At 44.8% G+C, this 24806-nt stretch overlaps 1 protein-coding gene across 3 annotated transcripts in view; it reads right to left on the bottom strand.

Moving 5' to 3' along the window:
- CTNNA2 (catenin alpha 2) overlaps positions 1–22297 on the bottom strand; it is a 3078224-nt gene extending 3055927 nt beyond the window's left edge. For 2 of the 3 annotated variants that reach the window (XM_068274961.1, XM_068274945.1), the window contains exon 1: positions 21965–22297. The gene's annotated coding sequence lies outside the window, so the exon portion shown is untranslated. The remainder of the gene's footprint in view (positions 1–21964) is intronic. The other variant, XM_068274955.1, reaches the window with a different exon arrangement.
- Positions 22298–24806: the final 2509 nt, after the last annotated feature.

Below are 24806 nucleotides of genomic sequence, written 5' to 3'. Positions count from 1 at the left end.
TGGTGTTATATACATACTAAATAACAACAACAATAATAATAATAGTAATAATGTATTCTGCTGTACCCATCGTGCAGTAAGTCTTTGTGCACGTTATTCTGCTTATCGTAGTTTAGTGCATACAACCCAAGAACAAATTGAACACAAACCCCAAACACACATGCACAGGAACGCAACAATAGCCCCTGCGACTTCTACAACCGCTGGGGGGCTCTCCTTCTCCCTCTTCTCACCCACATGCAGAGTGGCGCAGATAGTGAAGTAATGTTTAGCTGCTCTCTCATAACAGAGATAATTTGCTGTTGGTTGCCATTGTTACAGAACTCATAGAGTTACTCAAGTGTGTTTGTGTTGACGGTTCCTGCGATGGTATGTGTGTATGAACTGGAATGTGTGCATGGCGCATACTATCAATCTGTATAGCTATCAGTCTGTATGGCTTGGGTGTAATAAGTAAACATTTGCGTTATACTTAGCAGCACAAAGAGCACTTGCTTAGCCAAACATATCCCAGTGTCTGGAACGGATTCAACAGCTTTGAGTATCAGTGGAGTGAGTGAGACAGGCATGGAACGAAGCGGAAGAATTTCTGCAGCACCTAGATGGCCATTGTGAGCACAGAAACCAGAGGATTGGCTACAAGGCAAGACGAGGATTCATCACATAGGTAAATCTATCCAACCGGAAGTAAAGGTGCCCGTGCATCACTTAACTTTTAGGCCGATCGACCATTATCGAATTGGATGAAAATCGATGTTGCAAAGAGCATACAAGATCAACAATTCCCGATCGGCAGGTATTGATTGGAGAAGCTTGGAAATTCAAGCCGAGGTGCTTGATTGGGTGTGCATCGGTAATGTTGTGCAATACCGGGAAGCAGTAGCGTTCCTACCTAAGGGCGCAGGGGGGCGTGGCGCACCGGGTGCCAGACAGCCAGGGGGGTGTCGCCACGACCCCCTACACCTGACTAAGGAGGGGAAGAGCAGCGCTAGGAGGAGGGGTGACAGCAGGGATAGCGGCGGGGAGGGGGGAAATATCCCCCCCCTCCTTCACCTGGGTCCCCCTCCTTCTGCCTCTCTTCTCCCCCCAAAAATGCGGGCAGCGGGCCGGGGGCAGTGGGCAGCGAGCAGGCTGGCGCGGAGAATACTCACGTTACTTCCGCGTATCAGCCTGGAACGCTGCGTCGCCATCACGTGCCTCTTCTGCGCCTCCAATCATTGTTTTACAAACTACACTCTATTTTAAACTATAACACAAAGCAGAAATGAGGACCCTTTGAACTTCCCTGCGGTAAAACCTTATCTCAAGCTGTCTCTAACTGTTTCTTGGCTTTTTAAGTGCTTCAAAAAACAGGACTGTCTTCCACCCAACTTGGGTCGAAGAACTCAGAGAAGCTCTTTTGCATAGATAACAACTGAAGTTTTTTTTTAACTCTCCCTGTACTAGAAAGTAAAATGAGGCAATTTTCTTTGCTACTAATGTCATATTTCTTAGCTGTACTGCAATTCGTTATCTCATAAGTTTTTATTTTTTTCACTTCAAGGACAACTGAAGAGAGAGGTATATGGAGGGTGCCATGTTTGTTTCCTTTTAAGCAATACCAGTTGCCTGGCAGCCCTGCTGGTCTATTTGGCTGCAGAAGTGTCTGAATAACACCAGAAACAAGCATGCAGCCAATCTGTCAGATCTGACAATAATGTCAGAAACACCTGATCTGCTGCATGCTTGTTCAGGGTCTATTGCTAAAAGTTTTTTAGAGGCAGAAGGTCAGCAGGGCTGCCAGGCAACTGGTATTGCTTAAAAGGAAATAAACATGGCAGCCTCCATATACCTCTCTCTTCAGTTGTCCTTTCAGTGTCACTTTAGCCTGACATACTCAGGCAGCTCATACTGCCGGCACAGTTCCAGGAAAAGGTTTGTAGTGGGTTTTTTAAAAAAAAAAAAGTTCTGTGGTCTTTATTGGTCACACACTGAAATAATTCCTACCTGCGCAGAGTTCGCCCAGCTGTGCCCTCCCCCGGCATTCAGCTGTGAAAGCGAGTCATTCGCTGCTAATCGGAACAGGCTTATTTTGGGAAGGTACAGATTTTAGGAGCCGCAACAAAGATAGATAATGGCTCGTATGCGCCAAGAGCATTAAAGCGTACCTAAACTCAGAACTTCCTCTCTCCTCTAATTAATCTTGAGGCTGTTTTCACACTATAAACCAGCGTTGGTGATGCGACACAAAAACAGGCCCTCATGGACCAAGCAGGAAGTGACGCGCTTGCTTCGGGTATGCGGAAGTGTATTGTTTACATGTGCGCTGCGACGTCGCGTCGGTAATTTTTTTCAAATCCATGCGTCGCAATAGACTAGCATGACTTCCAGGCTGACGCAGATCACCGCAACTCAACGCAGAAGCCGCTAAGTAACATAGTTCTTGACCTGCGTCGGGGATGATGCGAACAAGTCCCTTCCCGTCGCGTCATGCCGTAACGTCAAAGTATGAAAGTCTCCATAGACGTGCAGGTGGTGGGTGCGGGAAAAATACCGCACCGCCTCGGTGTGAGAGGACCCTTAAAGAAAAACATTTGCAAATCCTGCAATAAATCTGCAGTGTGTCTACTTCCTGCTTTTATGGAAGCAGACATAGGGTTAACATTCTGTGCTTAAAAAGTAGCTGCTCTGCAGTGGCAGAGGATGTTCCTGAGCTGACACAGCCGAGAGATCAAATAACGGTGGTGATTAGTCACAGATGAGGGGGAATTAGACAGGCCAAACTCTCTAAATACATACAGGGTGCATTTCTCTCTGTTTTCCTTCTGTTCTGTGCAAGAGTTCAGGTCCACTTTAAGCCTTTACGGGTTATAAAATGCTGACCTGTCACAGACGGGGCCTGCCAATCACAGATACGATGATTTGTCACACAGCGGCGTTCTAGCGCAGCTATCACCGCCCGCTCACATGTGAGGTCCATGCGGCCCGCGCCCCCCTCCTTCGCTGCGTTTCCCAGCTGTTCTCGGCTTTGAAGAACCCTTCTGTTTGAAAATAAACATGAAGTCAAGCAGAAGTTGCCTGACTCATAGATCTCCACTGAACTGTGCCATTATTATTAATATATCAGCGGCGGCATCATTATTGCTTTTCTGAAAGGTTATTACGCTGCCGTTTTTCATACTGAAACGCAGGACGGCGAGCAGCAGTTCAAATGTGTACCCAGATATAGAGACCCGTAATAGTTGTGTAAAGAGGAGCCATAATGACAGCAAATAGAACATTGTAAATTATCCGGCAGACCCATTTTTACAGCAAATACCCTGATTTCTGCATCAGAAATACTACTTATAACCGGGGCCAGAATTACCATAAGGCATTGAAGGCACGTGCCTACAGGCGCCAGATGATGGATAGGCCACTCCCCTCCCCAATTGCCTCCCTCCCACCTCCCCTATGCAGAGTCCTGATGAGAGTGTAAATGAGAGGTTACTCACTCAGCTCTCAGCATTCCACTGACGAGATCTCCCTTCAGTCAGGGGCACCCCTACTTACTTAAAGCACCACTCCAGTAAAAAAAAAAGTGAGCAGTTAAAATCTGACAGAACCGACAGGTTTTGGACTAGTCCACCTTCTCATGGGGGATTCACATGTTTTTCTTTGTTTTCAAAAACATTTCCTGAACAACAGTTTAACTGCCGAAACAGTAAGATACCAGCCAGCCTCCCTACTCACTCACACACTATTTTGTCCGTTAGACGTGGCAACCGCCGTTCAGGAAATGCTTTTCAAAACAAAGAAAACCCTGAGAATCCCCCATGAGGAGATGGACTAGTCTAAAACTTGTCAGTTATGTCAGATTTTAACTGCTTACTTTTTTCGCTGGAGTGGTCCTTTAACTGTCCCTCAAAGGGGCTCACAATCTAAGCCCTACCATAGCTATATGTCTGTATGTATCATGTAGTGAGTATATATCATAGTGAGTATCCTACTAATCCTACTAATATTGTAAATGGGAAAGTTTGGATGTTTGGATGTTTGTTACTCAATCACGCAAAAATGGCTGAACGGATTTGAATGAAATTTGGCACACAGATAGTACATTACCTGGAATAAAGTATAGGATACTTTTTATTTCCATAACCAAAAAGGGGGCGGAGACAAATACAAATTTAACTGGGAAAATGTAAACTGCAGCCATTCTTACACTGTTAATGGCAGGGTTCTCAAACTTTGCACAGTTGGTCACTGGGTGACTGGGATTAATATTCAGAAAAGTGGGTGGAGCGGAGCCTACAAAAGCCAATCATAATTCACCTATTGATTTTTAAGGGAATATTGCATTGCTGCCATTCTTGCACTGTTAATGGCGCGAGCCTCAAACCTGGTTCAGTTAATCATTGGGTGACTGGGGTTTACATTAATAAAAGGGGGCGGAGTCACAAAAAGCCAATCTGATTTGTTTTCAATTTAATGCAAATTATTGATGCCAAAGACTGCAAAGTTCACAAACTTGGTCATTGAGTTATAGAGTAATTGTGTGTTAGGGTTAGGAAAAGTGGGCGCAGCCAACACCAGCCAAATACATAAGCGGGCAATGCCGGGTCATCAGTGGGCGAAGACAAATACAAATTTCACCGATAAACTGTAAACTGCAGACATTCTTACACTGTTAATGGCAGGGTTCTCAAACTTTGCACAGCTGGTTACTGGGTGACTGGGATTAATATTCAGAAAAGTGGGTGGAGCCTACAAAAGCCAATCAAAATTCACCTATTGATTTTTGAGGGTAATATGTAATTGCTGCCATTCTTGCACTGTTAATGGCACAAGCCTTAAACCTGGTACAGCTGGTCATTGGGTGACTGGGGTTCAAATTCAAAAAAAGGGTTGGAGCCACAAACAGCCAATCAGATTTGTTTCATTTCAATGCAAATTATTGATGCCAAAGACCGCAAAGCTCACAAACTTAGTCATTGAGTAATTGTGTGTTAGGGTTAGGAAAAGTGGGCGGAGCCAACACCAGCCAAATACATACTCGAGCAATGTCGGGACATCAGTGGGTGGAGAAAAATACAAATTTAATTGGGAAAATGTAAACTGCAGCCATTCTTACACTGTTAATGGTAGGGTTCTCAAAATTTGCACAGATGGTCACTTGGTGACTGAGATTAATATTTAGAAAAGTGGGTGGAGCCTACAAAAGCCAATCAAACTCCACCTATTGATTTTCAAAGGGGAATATTTAATTGCTGACATTCTTGCACTGTTAATGGCACAAGCCTCTTGCAATATTAATCACCTGTACCTGGTACAGTTGGCCATTGGGTGATTGGGGTTCAAATTTAGGAAAGGGGTGGAGCCACAGCCAATCAGATTTATTTTATTTCACTGCAAATTATTGATGCCAAAGACTGCAAAGCTCTCATACTTGTTCATTAAGTAATTGAATAATTGTGTGTTATGGTTAGGGAAAGTGGGTGGAGCCAACACCGGCCAAATACATACCCAGGCAACGCCGGGCCACCAGCTAGTATATCATATATATCATAGTGGTCCATTAATACTGAGGTTCCTCTAGCTATCTAATACTTGGGTGCACCTCTAGCTACTAAATATTGAGGGTACCTCTGGCTACCTAATTCTAAGGGGCACCTGTAGCCGCCTATGAATGACAAGGGAAGTGACAGCTGGGGCAGCCAGTACACTTGCGATGCAGTTCGGGGGGGGGGGGGGGGGTTGTAGGTTCATGGAGGGTGAAGTCTAGGGAGCCAGAACATCTTTACCTATAGGCATGGCCAGCCTTTGACCTGAGCGACCGGAGCGGTTGCTCAGGGCGCCGGCTTCCAGGGGGCGCACGTGCATTCATCTACTCTGGACTGGCCATGGCCGCATTTTCTACCTGGCTGCAGGCTCCGAGACTGTCTGTGGCTGCTGCAAGTAGCTCCACCTCTGCCCCGCCACCGTCCCGCTAAGGGAGATGGGGGCGAAGACTCCAGGAACCTGCTACTGCCTCTTGTGGAGCGTGTGTGGGCCGGGCGTGCCAGCTGCTCCAGAGCTGCGCTGCCTCAAATCAGATACTTGTCACCCCTGAGTCCTGGCCATCTTCTGTCCCCAGCTACACAGTGGACAAGTCAAGCAGAAAAGTAAGGTTTCCCAACAGCTCCTGGTTGGGAAAGGGGAGGGGGGGGCAGTGAGGGGTGCCTATATATACACTGAAGGGGGCAGAGCTGGGACAAGGTCCTCCAGCACCCAAGGCTGAGACCCCAAAGTGCGCCCCTCCATCCCTCCCACCCCAGCCGTCATGTACTGATTGCTGTTAGACTAAGAGGCGCCCCGGGGCCCCCAACACCTTCATCTCTAGTTATCTGGCTTGCAGTCACTGCCATGTATCCCCTTTTCTTATTTCTTTCTGCTTCAAACACAATTAGGAATGACAGCTGAATGAATTTTGTGCCCCCTCTTCCACTGCGCCCTGAGGCTGGAGCCTCTCCAGCCTATGCCTCGGCCCGGCCCTGGAAGGGGGGATCTGCCTGTATACACTAAAGGGGGAATCTGCCTATATACACTTGAGGGGGGGGTATCTGCCTTTATACACTAAAAAGGGGGATCTCGATAGCACTTTTTCACCAACTTTGAGTTACTTTGTCAATTGTAAAATGCTGGAAAGTTATTTGAAAGCGAAGATGAAAATAATTATCTCCTAGGAGATAACTCAGGAGAAAAGGGGAATTGCATATGGGCCTGTGTGTGTGCCTGCAATGCATGTGTGTGTGTGTGTGTGTGTGCGCGCGAAAAGGATGAATGGGGGGCACCAAAATCTGGTTTCGCTCAGGGCGCTGTGAAACCTAAGGCTGGCCCTGCCTATAGGCTCTTGTGAGGTAAATCCTGGCCTCATTATAATTGTATATTGCAGTAAATTGGTATGTAGCCCCGCCTTCCCAGTGATGCTTAGGCCTAGGCTATGATGTCATGCAGCCTCCTACTCCAGAGCTTGCTGGGTGATCATGTGATGTTTAAAGGGATACTGTAGGGGGGTCAGGGGAAAATGAGTTGAACTTACCCGGGGCTTCTAACGGTCCCCCGCAGACATCCTGTGTTGGCGCAGCCACTCACCGATGCTCCGGCCCCGCCTCCGGTTCACTTCTGGAATTTCAGACTTTAAAGTCTGAAAACCACTGCGCCTGCGTTGCCATGTCCTCGATCACGCTGATGTCACCAAGAGCGCACAGCGCAGGCCCAGTATGGTCTGTGTCTGCGCAGTACACTCCTGGTGACATCAGCAGGAGTTAGGACATGGCAACGCAGGCGCAGTGGTTTTCTGACTTTAAAGTCAGAAATTCCAGAAGTGAACTGGAGGCGGGGCCAGAGCATCGGTGAGTGGCTGCGCCAACACAGGATGTCTTCGGGGGACCATTAGAAGCCCCGGGTAAGTTCAACTCATTTTTCCCTGACCCACCTACAGTATCCCTTTAAGCTCATCTCACAGATGTGAGGGGAAAAAAAAACACTCCACAGTAATTCACCTTGCCAGCAGTAAAGATGCCAGCCTCTATGATCAATCTAAAAATGTAAAACGCAGCGAGGCAAGATTTTACAATAGACAAACACTGATAATAATAATAATGATGTATAATTCATAAATGCATTTTAAAAAAATACAGAATGTTATCCATTAAAGTGACATAAAGTTCCTCTTTAAGTCCTGTAATTATCTTGGCAACAACCTTAAAAGTCCAAACGAAATCTAGGCCATACTATTGGCCATATCGTTATCCAATCAACGTTTGTTACAGGCTGGGGTCACACTTGAGTGCACAGAAAATTGTTGCATTTTTCTGTGGAAGATTCTGCAGTCTTGACCCACTTTTGGCTGACAGCCAGCTGACTGGCTTTTTCCCACCCGTTGCCCAAAAAACGAGTGAGATGTTATTTTTGTCCCCGCAGTGGGAAATACACGTTACCCCTACTTTCCTGCGATTTTCTATAGGGAAGCAATGTGTACAATTTTGCATTGTTTTCGCATTGCAAAAAAAAACAAACATGCAAATCTTTTCAAGTGTGACCGGTGCCTCAAAGAAATGTCAACTGTGTAAGAAGTCCAGCAGCCAGGTTGCATAGGTAAGCCACTACATAGCTCAGTCAGAAAGCATTGTATTGCTTACAATCATTGTAGCTTGCATACAGAAGCTCCCTGATGTATTTAACTAATAGTAAACTACGTCGTCAGGTCTGGGCCATGCGTCTGTATAAATATACAACATATAACGAATTCCGATGTATTGAACTTTTGATATACAGTAGTAAACTTCTTGGCCAGGTCCCCTTTTCTGCAAGTGGATTTTACTGTGTTGCTAGATAGATCCATACTGTTGATGTATTGTTGTGCAGTTTTGTTTACATTGCACTGCGTATAGCAATACAGAATATGACGGCACTATACAATAGAGAGTACTGGTTATCTGAAACTCATCTAACCAGCAGTGGTGAAGGCCAAATTCTTAGGTCATTTGTGGGCTCTGCTGTGCTTAGAGACTGGGTTCCACGGCTCCCCCGAGGTTAATATACTTTCAAGTACTGTATTTTAAAATTGAATATAGAGTTCAAATATGTATATAGAGTGGGGTATAGTGCTGTATTAGCTAGGAGTCTATTTTTAACAGAGTCTCAGGCAACCAGAAAGCACACTTATTCGGCATCTGCCAATCACCTTCAGTGTCAGATAACTGAGACACTACTATATATACATAAATGAACTATAAAGCTCATTACCGTAGAAGTGGCTGAATCATGTTTGCCTAACATATGGACGTGACTGATAATAATGAACAGAAGACTAATAGGATATAAACAAAAAACGAGACTTTTCTTTTTTGTAGCGAGATCGCTTAAAGTGTACCTGTAGGGAAAAAAGTGTCACAGGTTTGCTCTAAAAGACTGTTTCTGATTGGTTGCCTTTGGTTTCCAAATTTGGCCTATGAGCAGTAGCACAGGCTCCAATACAGGCAATTTGGGCGCCCACTAGCGCGGGAAGTTTGGGTGCCAACCTAGGCACCTATTGAAATATAATATCGCCTATGGTGGCGACCAAGAAATTATGGTGTTTTTTTTCTTGCGGGGGGAAGGATGCAATTGGCCGCGTTTGGGGGGCAGGACTAGGTTAGGCGTCAGGTAGGTGGATTGTGTGTGGGAGGGAGGAGTTAGAGCAGGCACCGGCAAACTCGGCCCTCCAGCTGTTACAGAACTACAAGTCCCACAATGCATTTGCCTTTATGAGTCTTGACTGTGGCTGTCAGACTCCTGCAATGCATTGTGGGACTTGTAGTTCCTTAACAGCTGGAGGGCCAAGTTTGCCCATGCCTGAGTTAGAGTTAGGCGTCAGATATGAAGTTTGCACGGGGGGTTAGACGTCAGACAGGAAGTCTGTAAGGGGGGGGGGAGGGTTAGGGTTAGGCATCAGGGGGGAGAGTTCTGTATGAGAGTAGGGTTAGGTTTAGCCTTAGTATTGGTATTTAACCACCTTAGCGGTATGGACGAGCTCAGCTCGTCCAGTACCGCCAGAGGGTGCCGCTCAGGCCCTGCTGGGCCGATTTTGATCAAATAAAGTGCAGCACACGCAGCCGGCACTTTGCCAGCCGCGTGTGCTGCCTGATCGCCGCCGCTGGAACAAATAGTTCCGGCCAGCGCTAAGGGCTATATCGGAGGCGGCTGACGTCAGGACGTCGGTTGACGTCCATGACGTCACTCCGCTCGTCGCCGTGGCGACGAAGTAAGCAAAACACGGAAGGCCGCTCATTGCGGCCTTCCGTGTTACTTTTGGCCGCCGGAGGCGATCAGAAGAACGCCTCCGGAGCGCCATCTAGTGGGCTTTCATGCAGCCAACTTTCAGTTGGCTGCATGAAATAGTTTTTTTTTTATTTAAAAAAAACCCTCCCGCAGCCGCCCTGGCGATCTTAATAGAACGCCAGGGTGGTTAATACAGATATTTTACTATCAGGATTACTGGCCACCTACATTTCCATGCGCCTCTTTTCGATGTATGCCACAGATTGAATGGTGGATGTTGTTTCCTGACATCCCCAGACTCCAGCATCTACAGCTGTCTCCGTTCTGCAGCCCCTCCGTCAGCCCACACATAACTGGAAATGATGGGTTAAATAGGACACCAGGGAGCCTGATAATGATTTTAACTCACCAACCAGAAAACAGTTTTCAATCACCCAAAAAAACGCTTTCCTGTGGGCAAAATGAGAGCGGATTAATCTTCCTCATCTTCTGCAAAAAAAAAGTATTTCATAACAATCCATCAGCAGTTGTCTGCAGATTATAAGGTGCACAACACAGCGAGCGGATTCCTCCCCCCTCCCCCAGGACTCTGAACAGGGGGACAACATGTGGGCTGATAAATGAGGACCTGTCACGACGCAGCATGATAATGACAGAGGTGACGGCGACGCCAATCAACAGCCTTTGTCTTACATGTTTGTTCTCTACCCTGGGCAAAAAGGAAATCTGGGCTAAATGCAGAACAACGGCATGTTGTACCTAGTGTAAATGTGTGTGTGGAAATATTGCTGTACTGTTTGTACCGCTGCTTGTTTATTCACTTCAACTTTCCTGCAGAAACTGGAGAAATAATTAGCAGGGCCGCTCTCCCTCTGTTGGGATGACAACAAGAACTAATTACTGTTAAGCCTACGCCTTCTGTTGTTACCTGATGGCCAGCACAACCACAGCCAGAGACCAGACACAGACTCTGTGCCCTCAGTTGTGTACTACTAGCTAATGCTTGGTACACACCATGCAAAAATTTCCCATCACATTTCTGGTTGAATTAATAATATATTTACATAGATCTTTACATGAGTCCTGAAAGAGGGACAACTGAGGAAGAAAGAGGGACAGAGGGATTTACTGTAGTTCCTAAAGAGGGACTGTCCTTCCAAAAAAGGGACAGTTGTGAGCTATGGCGGCACGGACGATGAGGGCACCATATCAATCGTCAATGATAATAAGTTCCTAGCTCATATTTGTTACATGATCCAACCCCTATTTCAATACTTATTCATGACTTAAAAAAGAAACACTGCAGTTATGTATAAAAGGACAACGATCAAAGTGAACTAAAATTCTAAATGCCACATATATTTCCAGTAATTACTACCAAATAGCAATACAAAGGCTTTTTGGTACTTATCCGTTAGCCGGGCGCATCCGGCAGGTGGCGCTAATTACTTTTCCCCCTCCAGGCCGACATGGATAGTAGGGAAAGATGTAACTCTGGTGGAGTTTTGTCGCCACCTAGAGGATGCGCCCGGCTAACGGATAAGTACCGGCTTTTTTATTCCTTTCCATTTGTTATGTGAAGAAAAAAATAACCGAGAACAGTTTTCACTGTGGGCATTACCATGGAGGACTGTGTCCAGGACATCCAGCATATAGAAACAATCTTCACTGGCTGTAATCCTGTGAGTAAAATGTGTTCAGAATGATAGAAAGCAGAAATATAGCTTCAGATTAAGTGTGTAAATAACTCATCAGCTGCAGCTGTGTGTGTTCCTGTCTCTCTCTCTCTCTCTCTCTCTCTCTCTGCAATGCAGTGTAAAGCAAACATAGTTTACAGCCAGGAACAGCTCATTCTGATTGGGTGTGTGTGTTTGTGTTGGGGAGGGGGGGCATCCAAGTAAGGAAAAAGTACATGTCCTTCTCATCAGATTCTTCTCTGTAGCTAAAAAGTCCTTCAGCTATTCTCATATGTTCTGTGAGAAAGCAGTGTGTGTGTAAGCAGGGCAGACTAAAACAATAAACATACCTCCCAACATTTAACTTTCAGAAAGCGGGACACTTAGGCCACACCCCCAACCCCCTAGTCATGGCCACCAAAAAGTATTTTTAAATAAATATTTTTAATTAATAAATATTAATTACTCCCGAAAGGGGATGCGCGTGAGGGTGCCAGTGGGTGGGGAGGAGGGTGAGAGTGACCGTGGGTGGGCAGATAGGGGAAACAAACTGATCGAGGCACCAGCCCGGGGATGCGGTATGCGGCATGGATGGCCGCCGCCATTAGGTTTCTCCCTCCCTCCCTCCTAATGTGCCCCCAGTGTCCCCCCCTGCCTGCAGAGTAAAAAAATGTGCAGCGGAGCGGGCTGTCATTAATCTTACCATTGCCTCTCCGTACCTGGATCTCATCTGGTCTTCTCGGCTTCCTGCTTCCTGTGATGTCACAGGAAACAGGAAGCCTAGAAGAGCCAGATCCCGGTACGGAGAGGCAATGGTAAGAATAATGACAGCCCACTCGGCTGCGCATTTTTTTACTCTGCCGGCAGGGGGGGGACACTGGGGGCACATTAGGAGGGAGGGAGAAGCCTAATGGCGGCGGCCATCCATGCCGCATACCGCATCCCCGGGCTGGTGCCTCGATCGTCCTCTCCGTGACAAATGCACGCTGCCCAGTGACAGCATGAGGGAGGGCTCAAAACGGAACTGCCACTGCGAAATCGTGGCACTTGGACCCTATGAATAAATCATTCCTCTGTGAATAGTGACTGAGAAGTGGTACCTATCTACATGGTACAGCTCAAGCCCCAACGTTAACACAAACTGTTACAGAAATGTATAAACAATTTTTTTTTTTCATACAGGCTGTGAACAGAAAGTTCAGAAAAACATTTTATTGTTGCAGGCTAAAAGCTCTATAGGTATGTGGGGTTTACAGAATGACAGAATGATAGTTCCTCTTTAATAAAACAAAATGATCCAGCCTTATTAAACCACTGTGACCACAGGCATGGTATATCAATCCAGAGTGACCACTGGCATGGTATATTAAACCAGAGTGACCACTGGCATGGTATATTAAACCAGAGTGACCACTGGCATGGTATATTAAACCAGAGTGACCACTGGCATGGTATATCAATCCAGAGAGCCTGCAGATACATTTTATTAAACCAGAGAGACTGCAGACATGTTATATATAACTAGTCTGACTGCAGATATGTTATAGGAAACCAGAACAACTCACCAAATGTTATATTACCAGTGACAATGGGCATATTACATTACAGCATTGTGACTACAGAAATGTTACTGGAAAATAGAGTAAGGATGGCCATACACTGGGTGTTGTGGCGAAAAAATAGATCCCTCTCAGTTCATAATCTGATCGAATTCTTCCACTCACTGCCCATTGATTTTTATCAGATTTCAAAATGTAATCTATAAAAAAAAATCGATGGAACCGCAGCATTGCACTGTTCAGTACAATGCTAGGGGTCGCCAATCTTCCGCCTTTCCTGACACGCCAGCGATCGATACATTCTATCTGGTATGATCGACCAATTTAATTGATCTCAGACGAAAATTGATCTAATGATCAATCGTGCCAAATGCATTCCCTGCCTAGGAGTGTGATGCACCTGCGCAGTACTATTGCGCAGTCGTAGAATTTTCTGGGCACGACAGGCGGTGGTTGTGCATGCGCAGCGGAGCCACACATGCGCAGATGAGCACGGCCTGCTAGATTACCGAGGGGGAGTATAAGAGAATGGAGTGGCTGGAGGGGATGGCCAGGGACCCCACACACCTCATGGGGCTGGAGGACACCCTAGGTAACTATAAATACAGGGAGTGCAGAATTATTAGGCAAGTGGTATTTTTGAGGAATAATTTTATTATTGAACAACAACCATGTTCTCAATTAACCCCAAAAACTCATTAATATCAAAGCTGAATATTTTTGAAAGTAGTTTTTAGTTTGTTTTTAGTTTTAGCTATTTTAGGGGGATATCTGTGTGTGCAGGTGACTATTACTGTGCATAATTATTATCCAACTTAACAAAAAACAAATATATACCCATTTCAATTATTTATTTTTACCAGTGAAACCAATATAACATCTCAACATTCACAAATATACATTTCTGACATTCAAAAACAAAACAAAAACAAATCAGTGACCAATATAGCCACCTTTCTTTGCAAGGACACTCAAAAGCCTGCCCTCCATGGATTCTGTCAGTGTTTTGGAGGCTCCAGAGAAGCAGTAGGACTGAGAGCGTGTAGGGCTGTCCCCCTCTCCTCTCGACCACCACTGGTAATGTACCTCTCCTCCATCCACACTTTGTATTGCACTGCATAAACTGGCTGTTCTTTGCGCACTCTTTCTATATCTTGGAGTTTAGGAATTTTTATCCATATATGAATTTTGCTGTTTGCACAATTTTGCACATTGTGATATTTTGCACTTTAGTGGTTGGTCTATATCAGCCTCCCTTTTCTGTATATTTTTGGTAATATTTTTTAGCACCATTGTCCAGCACTTAATTATAGCACTAGCCCTTTTTAGCTGAGGCAGTTCTGTTACCTTATATATTCTGTTATTTGTGGAACAGAGGGGCTTTTTTACTGACAATGTTGGGGGATTTAACTGCATTTTGTTTTTAATCTATTTTTAAAGGGATATGTCCCTAATAAATTGTTATAATTTTGGAGATCATTTTGAATTCATTATTGCATTTATTTATTACTTTGGGATTTTTATGCCCTCCACCATTTAGAGGCAGTCCTTCTTTTTGTGTGTGTATAAACTGGTGGCAAGTGGCATCTTGGCAGCTGCACGCTTGACTTTTCTCAGTTCATGGGCAGTTATTTTGCGCCTTGGTTTTTCCACACGCTTCTTGTGACCTTGTTGACTATTTTGAATGAAACGCTTGATTGTTCGATTATCACGCTTCAGAAGCTTTGCAATTTTAAGAGTGCTGCATCCCTCTGCAAGATATCTCACTATTTTTGACTTTTCTGAGCCTGTCAAGTCCTTCTTTTGACCCATTTTGCCAAAGGAAAGGAAGTTGCCTAATAATTATACACACCTGATGTAGGGTGTTGATGTCATTAGACCACACCCCTTCTCATTACAGAGATGCACATCACCTAATATGCTTAATTGGTAGTAGGCTTTCGAGCCTATACAGCTTGGAGTAAGACAACATGCATAAAGAGGATGATGTGGTCAAAATACTCATTTGCCTAATAATTCTGCACTCCCTGTACACCCATGCACCCCTTCTCAGGTACTCTTTAAAGGGACTCAGAGCTGACATTATTTAAAAATATTTTATACCTACCTGGGGCTTCCTCGAGGCCCCATCCGCCTGGATCGCTCCCACGCTGCCGTCCTCCGCTGCTCGCAACCTCGCTACCAGGTCCCATCACTTACGTCATCGGAGCCAGGCTACGCAGGAGAAGTGCAGCTGCTGGAGAGATACGCAAATAGCGCGCTACTCTTACGCTAGACTGGCACCGACTGACAGAAGTGCGGGACCCGATTCTCGTAGCTAAGGGCAGCGGAGGACGGCAGCGTGGGAGCGATCCAGGCGGATGGGGCTGGAGGAAGCCCCAGGTATATATAAATGTTTTTCATTTTCAGCTCTGGTGCAGTTCAATTTTGCCTTGTAAAACAAAAATGTATAAACGAGTACTCAACAGCATTACATGAACTAGACATTACTCCCAGAAAGCATCACTTCAGCAAAGTGGGTAATTATGCAAATTGTCCCGTTCTGTCCCTGAAAGCCAGGCACAAGTCCAGAGCCACTGGTTATAGAACATCTATAGCCTATTCATTGTACAAGTCAAACAATCCATCTTTCAGACAGCTGTTTCAAGCTGTCCCGGCCTTCATCAGCACAATGTACAGACTGATATAGTATATGGATTGAGGATAGTGCAGTTTCCACATGAGAGGTGCACTTTAAGACGAAGATCAATACATTGCAGTAATCCATGGCAAACAGTCAGCAACTGCCATTTATCTGACTGCTTTAAAAGCTGTAAGGTGAACAGATGCTCAGGGTTCCTGCACTAATGTATATCCAGGTCCATGTACCAAATGTATGCCTAACAGATGAATGTGCACACTGCAGCTACTCATAGCAGCCAATCACAGCTCACATTGTTGTCTTCCGTGTAAATCAATGAAAGGTGAAAGATGATTGGCTGTTAAGAGTTATTGGTTTTAGCTGAGGCTTCTTTTCCCCGAGCTGATGACAGTGGGTGACATCATCACCTGTCTGCTCCTGTCCACTGGCCGGGTGCTTGCTAGCGGACAGGGAACCTGAGGTGAGTGTGATTTGTAGGCTGACATATTTATTTTCTTTTAAAAATTGCAAATTGCCTGGCCGTCCTGCTGATCCTCTGCTGCTAATACTTTTAGCCATAGACCCCGAACAAGCATGCAGATCAGGTTGTGTGACTGAAATCTGACCAGATTACACACATGCTTGTTTCAGGTCTGTAATTCAGACATTCACTGGTGCATGAAAGATCAGAAGGACTGCCAGGCAACTGGTATTATTTAAAGAATACCCTAAGTGACATGTGACATGATGAGATAGACATGTGTATGTACAGTGCCTAGCACACACATAACTATGCTGTGTTCCTTTTTTTCTTTCTCTGCCTGAAAGAGTTAAATATCAGGTATGTAAGTGGCTGACTCAGTCCTGACTCAGACAGGAAGTGACTACAGTGTGACCCTCACTGATAAGAAATTCCAACTATAAAACAGGTTCCTAGCAGAAAATGGCTTCTGAGAGCAAGAAAGAGATAAAAACGGCAATTTCTTATCAGTGAGGGTCACACTGTAGTCACTTCCTGTCTGAGTCAGGACTGAGTCAGCCACTTACATACCTAATATTTAACTCTTTCAGGCAGAGAAAGAAAACAAGGAACACAGCATAGTTATTTATGTGCTAGGCACTGTACAAACACGTCACTTCGGGTATCCTTTAAAAGGAAATAAACCTGGCAGCCACCATATCCCTCTCACTTCAGGTTCCCTTTAAAGGGATCCCGAGGTGAGAGGGGTATAGAGGCTGCCATGTTTATTTCCTTTTAAACAATACCAGTTGCCTGGCTGTCCTGCTGATCCTCTGCCTCTAATACTTTCAGCCATAGACCTACATGCAGCAGATCAGGTACTCTGACTCAGTTGATTGAGGATTTACTGGATTAGCCATATGATTGTTTCAGCTCACAAACTACTTATGCCAGAAGATCAAAAGGGCTGCCAGGCAACGGGCATTGCTTAGAAGGAAATAAATATGGCAGCCTCCATATCTCTTTCACTTCCGGTTTCCTTTAAGTCTTCCATTCAAAGGGGAAGCCAGCTGTGGGTGATTTATCAAGACAAGTGCAAAGAAAACTGGAAGAAAACCGGTTCAGTTGATCAGAGGACCGGGTCAAAATCACCATCCGATTTAAGTGGAATCTGACTGGCTGCTCCCGGCAACTGCTGTAGTGTTCGTTGCACTTGTCTTATTAAATCAGTCCTAGTGTGTGTTGCTTCCAGAAGAGAGTGGGTAACTATATATATATATATATATATATATATATATATATATATATATATATATATATATATATACACACACACAGTTGCAATAGCACTCTTGCCTTGCAGCACTGGTTCCCCGCCAGGCACTATCTGCAAGGAGTGTTTACGTCCCCTTAGTGTCTGTTTCCCCTTGGCACTCTGGTTTCCTCCCATATCCCTAGGCTATGAGAGATAGTTATTAAGTGACAAGATGTGTCTTTGTGGGTTTCCTCTGGGCACTCTGCTTTCTTCCCACATTAAAAACCTACAGATAGGTTAAGTGGCTTCCACCTAAAATTGGCCCAAGACTTCAATGCATACACTACACAATACATATGTAGGCACATGACTATGGTGGGCATTACCCACTAGCTGAAATGAATACTGATTCATTCATTGTCCCCAAAGCTTCCCCCACTGATCCGTTCATCTAGCTATATCAGTGATCCATCAGAGGATTGCCATATGATGTTAGGGGAACCCTAAATGGCCCATTTCTACTAGCAAGTGCATTCCCAAGTGCAATTGCATTGCGATTGCCCAAGTATAGCAAGCATGGCCTTTTCTATAGTAGTGTGACCCATGACAAGTGTGGCCACAATAACACCTGTTCCTCAAGGTGCGTACACACATGCGACGATATTCGTTTGAAACGATTGTTCCCCGATAACTTCAAACGACGATCGTTTAAAAAAAACAGCCAACAATCATTAAGTCAAACGATGAACGAGCTAGATCGTTAAAAACGAAAGATCTGTCCTGGCGGATTTTTTTAAACGACGATCATTAGCAAAAGTAGTACATCGTTAAGAAACAGTCGTTCGTAGCAGGCAAGACATGCGCACTTCGTTTTATAGTCACAGCACATTACATTTTCCCCTCGCGATGTAACGTTCGTTCTATGATTGTGCCCAGTGACGTGTTGTATACTACATGATTATACCATAATTTTTATTTTAACAGGACAAAGTGTATTTTTGTATGTTTTGTCAACACTATATTATCTAGATGCTCTACTACATACCGACAGTATGAAATAGAAATCTAGTTATGTCATATGCGTAACGTTAGTTTTACAGTGTAACATACGTTTTGAACCATTCATTACGTGCGGGCGGAACTTGCTATGATGTCACTTCCAGGAACAGTATGTCATGTTGTTCCAGATCGTTTGTTAACAAACGATCAGATCATTACACACCTTTAAAAGGTAGGTCGTTCTTTTGTCAATTAAAAGATCGTTCTTTGTTCACAACGAACGATCGTTGTGGTATGTGTGTACGTAGCTTCAGGAGGAAGCTCTGCATCCGTCAGAGGGAGAGTAAGACAAGACAAGAAAACATTTATAAAGTGCTTTTCTACTTGCAACCACTTCTGGCACCCTCCATGAGCAACCAGAAGCATTAGGGAGCCTTGCCCAAAGACACCGTACTGTCTTAATCTGAGTACCTATGACCCAATTTTCCCAACGATTTTCCAGATCGCCCGCGATACTTTGAGTGATCGCTTCTGCGATCTCACGATGTGGGTACAGGCGTGCAATCACATTTAGCATCGGCGCAACGATAACAACCGTCATGGCGGATTGGATCTTTAAGATCCCCAATGACTCAGTGTAAGGTACAGCAATCGATTCACTTCCCATTCATGCCCGTCATGTGACATCCTGTGACATTGCACATACCCGACGGACAGGATATGGATCATGTGACTATTGTTGTAAGGGAGACGTTGCTGAATCCATCTTCCTCCTCGCTCCGGCGAGTATTCAGTTTTACGTACAGGTATTCAAACCTTGGTCAAACTCTTAAAGGGAACCTAAACTGAGAGGGATATGGATGTTTCCTTTTAAACAATACCAGTTGCCTGCCAGTCCTGCTGATCTCTTTGCTGCAGTAGTGTCTGAATCACACACCTGCAACAAGCATGCAGCTGACTCCAGTCAGAGCACCTGATCTGCATGCTTGTTGAGGGCAGGGATGGTCGTAGTCAGCCAACTTTGCTACGCTTGAACTACGCATAGTTTTACGCAATTACGCTTCGCCAAACTACGGCTTTGAAATCAAATATTCGCTTCGTATGCATTTCGTAGACTATGCGTTAAAATACGCAATTACGCGTAGTGCAAAGCGTAGTGTATACGGATGCTTATGCCCGTATGCAGAAAATGTTACGCATTAATTCTTCTTTAGGAACTATTGTATGCGTACATTCCCCTTTCCAATGCGTAAATTTGTAAACATACAATTGCACGCGGAAAATTAACGCATTCTTAGTTCACTACGCAATACACATGTTAACTACGCATAGTGGGCGTAAGCTACGCGTAGCGGTACTTTGCTACGTGTAAATTCGTAAGCGTAGTTTTGAAACTGCACCTACGAACTACAATGCGTAGATGCAAACTACGATGCGTAAATTCACACTGCCGTAGTTTCTGCTCATCCCTGGTTGAGGGGCTCTGGCTTAAAGTATTAGAGACACAGGATCAACAGGAGAGTCAGGCAACTGGTAGTATTTTAAAAGGAAAAATACATGTCCTTCTCAGTTTAGGTTCCCTTTAAACCCAAAAAGCTTGAACCCTACATCAAAGGAAGCACCTTTAAGCAGTATGGTATCCAGTGGTCCCAATGTCACTGGACCCCATTGCAACTGCAAGGACCGCAACCCTAGTTGTTATGTCACAGTTACCAAAAGAAAAACGTGAAGTTTAGGTTAGGCTAGGAGGATTAGGGATAGATCAGAGGAGTCGAGAGATACAAAAATTATTTGTCGGGGAAGACCCAATAATACAGGGAGAGTTGCCATTGCCAAAATCATACACAGCAGCTGTCGGGTATATTTGTACTTGCCTTGGCTACATTCTCATTTAAAGGACACCTGAGGTGACAGTGATACGGAGGCTGCCATATTTATTTCCTTTTAAACAATACCTGTTGCCTGTAAGTACAGCTGATCTCTTCCGCTGCAGTAGTATCTGAATCACACACCTGAAACCAGCATGCAGCTAATCTAGTCAGACTTGAGTCAGAGCACCTGATCGGCAGCCTTGTGCAGGGTCTATGGCTATGGCAGGACAGCCAGACAACTGGTATTGCATAAAAGGAAATAAATATGTCAGCCTCCATGTCCCTCTCACTTCAAGTGTCCTCTAATCTAAGATCCATATCAGACAGGTGATTCTCTTGCAAGCAACTCATTGCTAGTCCGAGACTGCTTGAATGCAACTAACATCACAGTGAAGAATTCTTGATCACTAGCAGTCTGTTACTATAACACCAGCTGCCTTTGGGTGATTTATTACTATTATCAATTGAATTTATATAGCTCCAACATATTACACAGCGGTGTACAATAAATAAGGTTACAAACATTGGCAATGGGGGTGGCAGTCAACACACAACAGACAAATAATGCCGGATCATACACTGGAGTAATAGTCTCAGTAATTCAGGTTCACGTTACTCTGTGGTTTGTGCGTAGCGCGATGTGTCACCAGCAAAGGTGGCATGTCCCCAATAACCGCCGTACGGTAAATACAATTCCAAGAGCTGTAAGCCTGGCGATAGACACGTGAACTTTTACACGTTAGCAGGGAACATGTGTGAAGCTTACGAGTATATTCAGGCTAACGGGTCCTTTAAGGCAGACGGAAAAGTCTCAGAAGTGCTGAGGAGGCAATAAAGAATGATGAATGGGTGTGGGGGGGGGGGGGTGTCTTGTGAATATCAAAAGATGCAGATTAGGTATAAGTGCACGACGGGGTGGAAATAAGGCAGGAGGTGGGAATTTCTACATAATCATCCATAAATCAAAGAAAGAAAAAAAAAAGCATGCGAGCCCCTGCGCTTTGAAATCCCACCTATCATTTTTCACCACCGTGCAACCCGGCGCATTAAAAAAAAGCACATTGACTCCAGCGGCGTGGCAGGAGCAATATAGGCATGCTGCGCACATCCAGGGAGGGAGGACGCGGTTCCAAAAGAAAGTTGGATCTTGCATAAGGCACAGGTCCCCACGGCTCCATTTAAAAAGCCCTTTTTTTCTGCCTGGCTGCCCCTCTCCAGAGCATCAGCCCCAAATAGAATCCTAGGCGGGCGCTTTGAATCTGCGTGGAGGCCTAAATTAACGTAAAATTAAATTAAATTAGATCAGGAAGCCTCCCCCAGCCCACTCATGATGAATCCTGACACCCAAAAAGAAAAAAGGGAGGGGGGGTGGCAGAGAAGGACAGGGACCCGCAGATGTCGACTATAGTATTCCCTGCACAAAGAAAGAAGAAGAAAGAAGGGGGCAGCCTCGTCGGCAGACCCCCTTCCTCTCCTCCACCAGCGTGTCTGACTGCAACCAAATCAAATCACACCACACTGAGCTGCAGGACCATTGTTGATAGCCGTGCTCATGGAGACTGGCTGAGGATGCTGGGGGAAAAAATAAATGAAAGAGAGGGGGAGAGAGAGAAAAAAAATAAAAAAAACAGCCAATCATGATGCCCCCTTAACAGGCATCATCCTCATTGCCCCCTCTGCTATTCAGACATCTTCTATTTTGCATTGCTTCCTGATCTCCAGTGCAGTGAGGATAAACACATTGTGGATTGAAGGCACTCACCTACCGGCTGCTGCTGCTGATGCTGGTGGTGCTGATGCTGATGCTGGTGCTGATGCTGCTTTGCACTTGTGTCCTCTTAGGATGGATGTTGCAGAAAATACACAGCTACAAAAATCCCAATGAATGCCTTGCAAGGTGTCTCTTTGTGTGTGATCAGCCTGATGCTACTGCAGGGTGCTTTCCTCTGGTATTGTCTGGCTGGGTGAGTAGCAGGGCTCTCCTCCTCTCTCTTCTCTGTGTGCCAGTGACAGCTCCACACAAGCTGCTGAAGCCTCAATGTGTTGTATGGGAGAGCTCTGGTCTCTAGGAGCTAGAGCATCAGCTGAGCTCATATCCACCACTCCCCTCTGCTTGCTCAATGGCTTTTTTTTTTTTTTTTTTTTTCTATCAGCTTTATTGCAACACAGACAAAGGAGATGAATTGGATACAAAGTTGCAATGAGAGATTTCACTAATTTTTTTCTTTTATGTCAACTCGTTATTCTGTTGCTGTTAGGGATACTGGATTTTTTTTTTCCTTTCAAATACCTTTATTAAAATTTCCAAATAAATAAGCGAATACAAACAATGAAGTTAAAGAGGAACTCCAGTGAAAATAATGTAATAAAAAAGTGTTTCATTTTTACAATAATTATGTATAAATGATTTAGTCAGTGTTTGCCCATTGTAAAATCTTTTACATTCCTGATTTACTTCTGACATTTATTACATGGTGACATTTTTACTGTTGGCAGGTGATGTAGCTGCTGCATGCTTTTTTGGCAGTTGGAAACAGCTGTAAACAGCTATTTCCCACAATGCAACAAGGTTCACAGACAGGAAACTGCCAGCAGTACCATGGTCCTCAGAGTTTCTTGTGGGAGGGGTTTCACCACAATATCAGCCATACAGCGCTCCCTGATGGTCTGTTTGTGAAAAGGAATAGATTTTTCATGTAAAAGGGGGTATCAGCTACTGATTGGGATAAAGTTAAATTTTTGGTCGGAGTTTCTCTTTAAATAAATGAGTTCTACACAAGTTGTATGGATGAAGTATGACACTGGAACATGTAAAGGACAGTGCTGTTTTTCCAGTAGCGCAATTAATTTTTACTTGATTTGCAATCGCCTGCTTGTGCGCTTTTTGATGTGTTTACACTCCTATAAGCCCAACAGGTCACGCCACAATCGCAGCCGAATCGCGGTAGTGGAAATAGAGGGAAGCACGATTTCTAGAAAAGCACTTTGTAGCTGCGTACACACATGCGAGAACTGTCACCCATCGGGTATCAGGAAACAATCGATCGGAAGACAAATCAGAGAACGACGCTGTACAGCCACTTCCCAAACCTTGAGGCTAGGAATGCGTTCTGTTGCTATGGAGGTGGGGGGAGGGGCAAATGGCAAATGATGGGACAGCTTTAATTGGTCAGCGGGGGTTGGAAATAGCATTTGATCGGTCTGATAGGAGGGATCGAGCAATATTGATTATCTGACAACTAACATAACGATCATTGTCTGATATGGTCGTTATTGACAGTTTTAACATTTGTGTATGTAGCCTTAATGTTGGAGTAAATGGAAATGAAGATTTGTATTTGAGCAGATGGCTGTAATGTGAACAATTATGCTAAACAAACATAAAAACCTCTTAATCAAAGCAAAGGCAAAACATTTTGCAAAATTGAATACTGTATATATATATATATATATATATATATATATATATATATATATATATATATATATATATATATATACATATATATATATATATATATATATATAGTCTGTATGATACACATCCTATATAATAATTTCCCTGTCCCTGCGTCCATTGTGCTGGCGCATTTGCGCGGCACCTGGGTGGATTCTGATCTCAGGGTAGCAAAGTCAAAATGAACTTCCGCACACTCATGCAAATCCTCATGCAAATCCATTCACAAAAGTCATGAAGCAATCAATGCTGTCCCTACAGCTAAGTTAAAAGCTGGGATCTTCGTTACAAGAATAATGTATCCTGCATAGTCACATACACTGCGTATCGGCAGCCCAAAGTCGTATGTGAACAATACGACAATACAATCCTCTAATGGGGGGATCTCTGGCTACCTATACTGGTGGGGGAGGGGGCTCTCTGGCTACTAATGGGGGGGGGGGACTTCTGGCTACCTATGCTGGGGGGAAGGGCCCTCTGGCTACAAACCAGGGGACACTTTCTCTTCCTAATACAATACTGGGGCTGGCCTCTTTCACCACCTATACGGGAAGGGGGGGAGGGGGGGCTCTCTGACTACTTATCCAGTGGGGGACACTATGGCTATCTATTATGGGGTCACCCTCTCTGCTTATCTAATACTGGGGGGTTCTCTTTTTAAGCACCTATACTGGGGGTGGCTCTCTGGCTTCCTATACCTTGAGGGGCTTTCTGGCTACCTATACTGAGGGTGCCTTCTCTCGGCTTACCTAATATTGGAGAGGGGGAACTCTTACCACCCTGATTGAGGGCACTCGCTTTTGCCACCTAATAGTGGGGGTGCCCTCTCTGACTACTTAATATACTAGGTTGTTCTCCAGCTACCAAGGGGCCTGAGTCAGTGTGCCTGAGTCTGCGAGGGGAGGGGCTATTTTCCTAACTTCCCTCTGAGAACTATTAAAACAAAGCTGAAGTGTGAACTTCACTTCAGGGATTTCTAACTACCTATGCTTGGGGGAAGGAGGGGGAGGGGGGGGCACTGCCTGGCCACCTTTTCTGGGGGCGGGCTCTCTGGCTACCAAAAAGTTGACATCATCTTTGCCTACCCAAATACTGGGGCGTCCTCTTTCACCACCTATATTGGGGAGGAGGGGCTCTCTGGCTACTA

This window comes from Hyperolius riggenbachi, chromosome 1, assembly GCF_040937935.1.
Source record: "Hyperolius riggenbachi isolate aHypRig1 chromosome 1, aHypRig1.pri, whole genome shotgun sequence".
Classification (NCBI taxonomy): domain Eukaryota; kingdom Metazoa; phylum Chordata; class Amphibia; order Anura; family Hyperoliidae; genus Hyperolius; species Hyperolius riggenbachi.
This window is presented reverse-complemented; position numbering and strand designations above follow the sequence as displayed.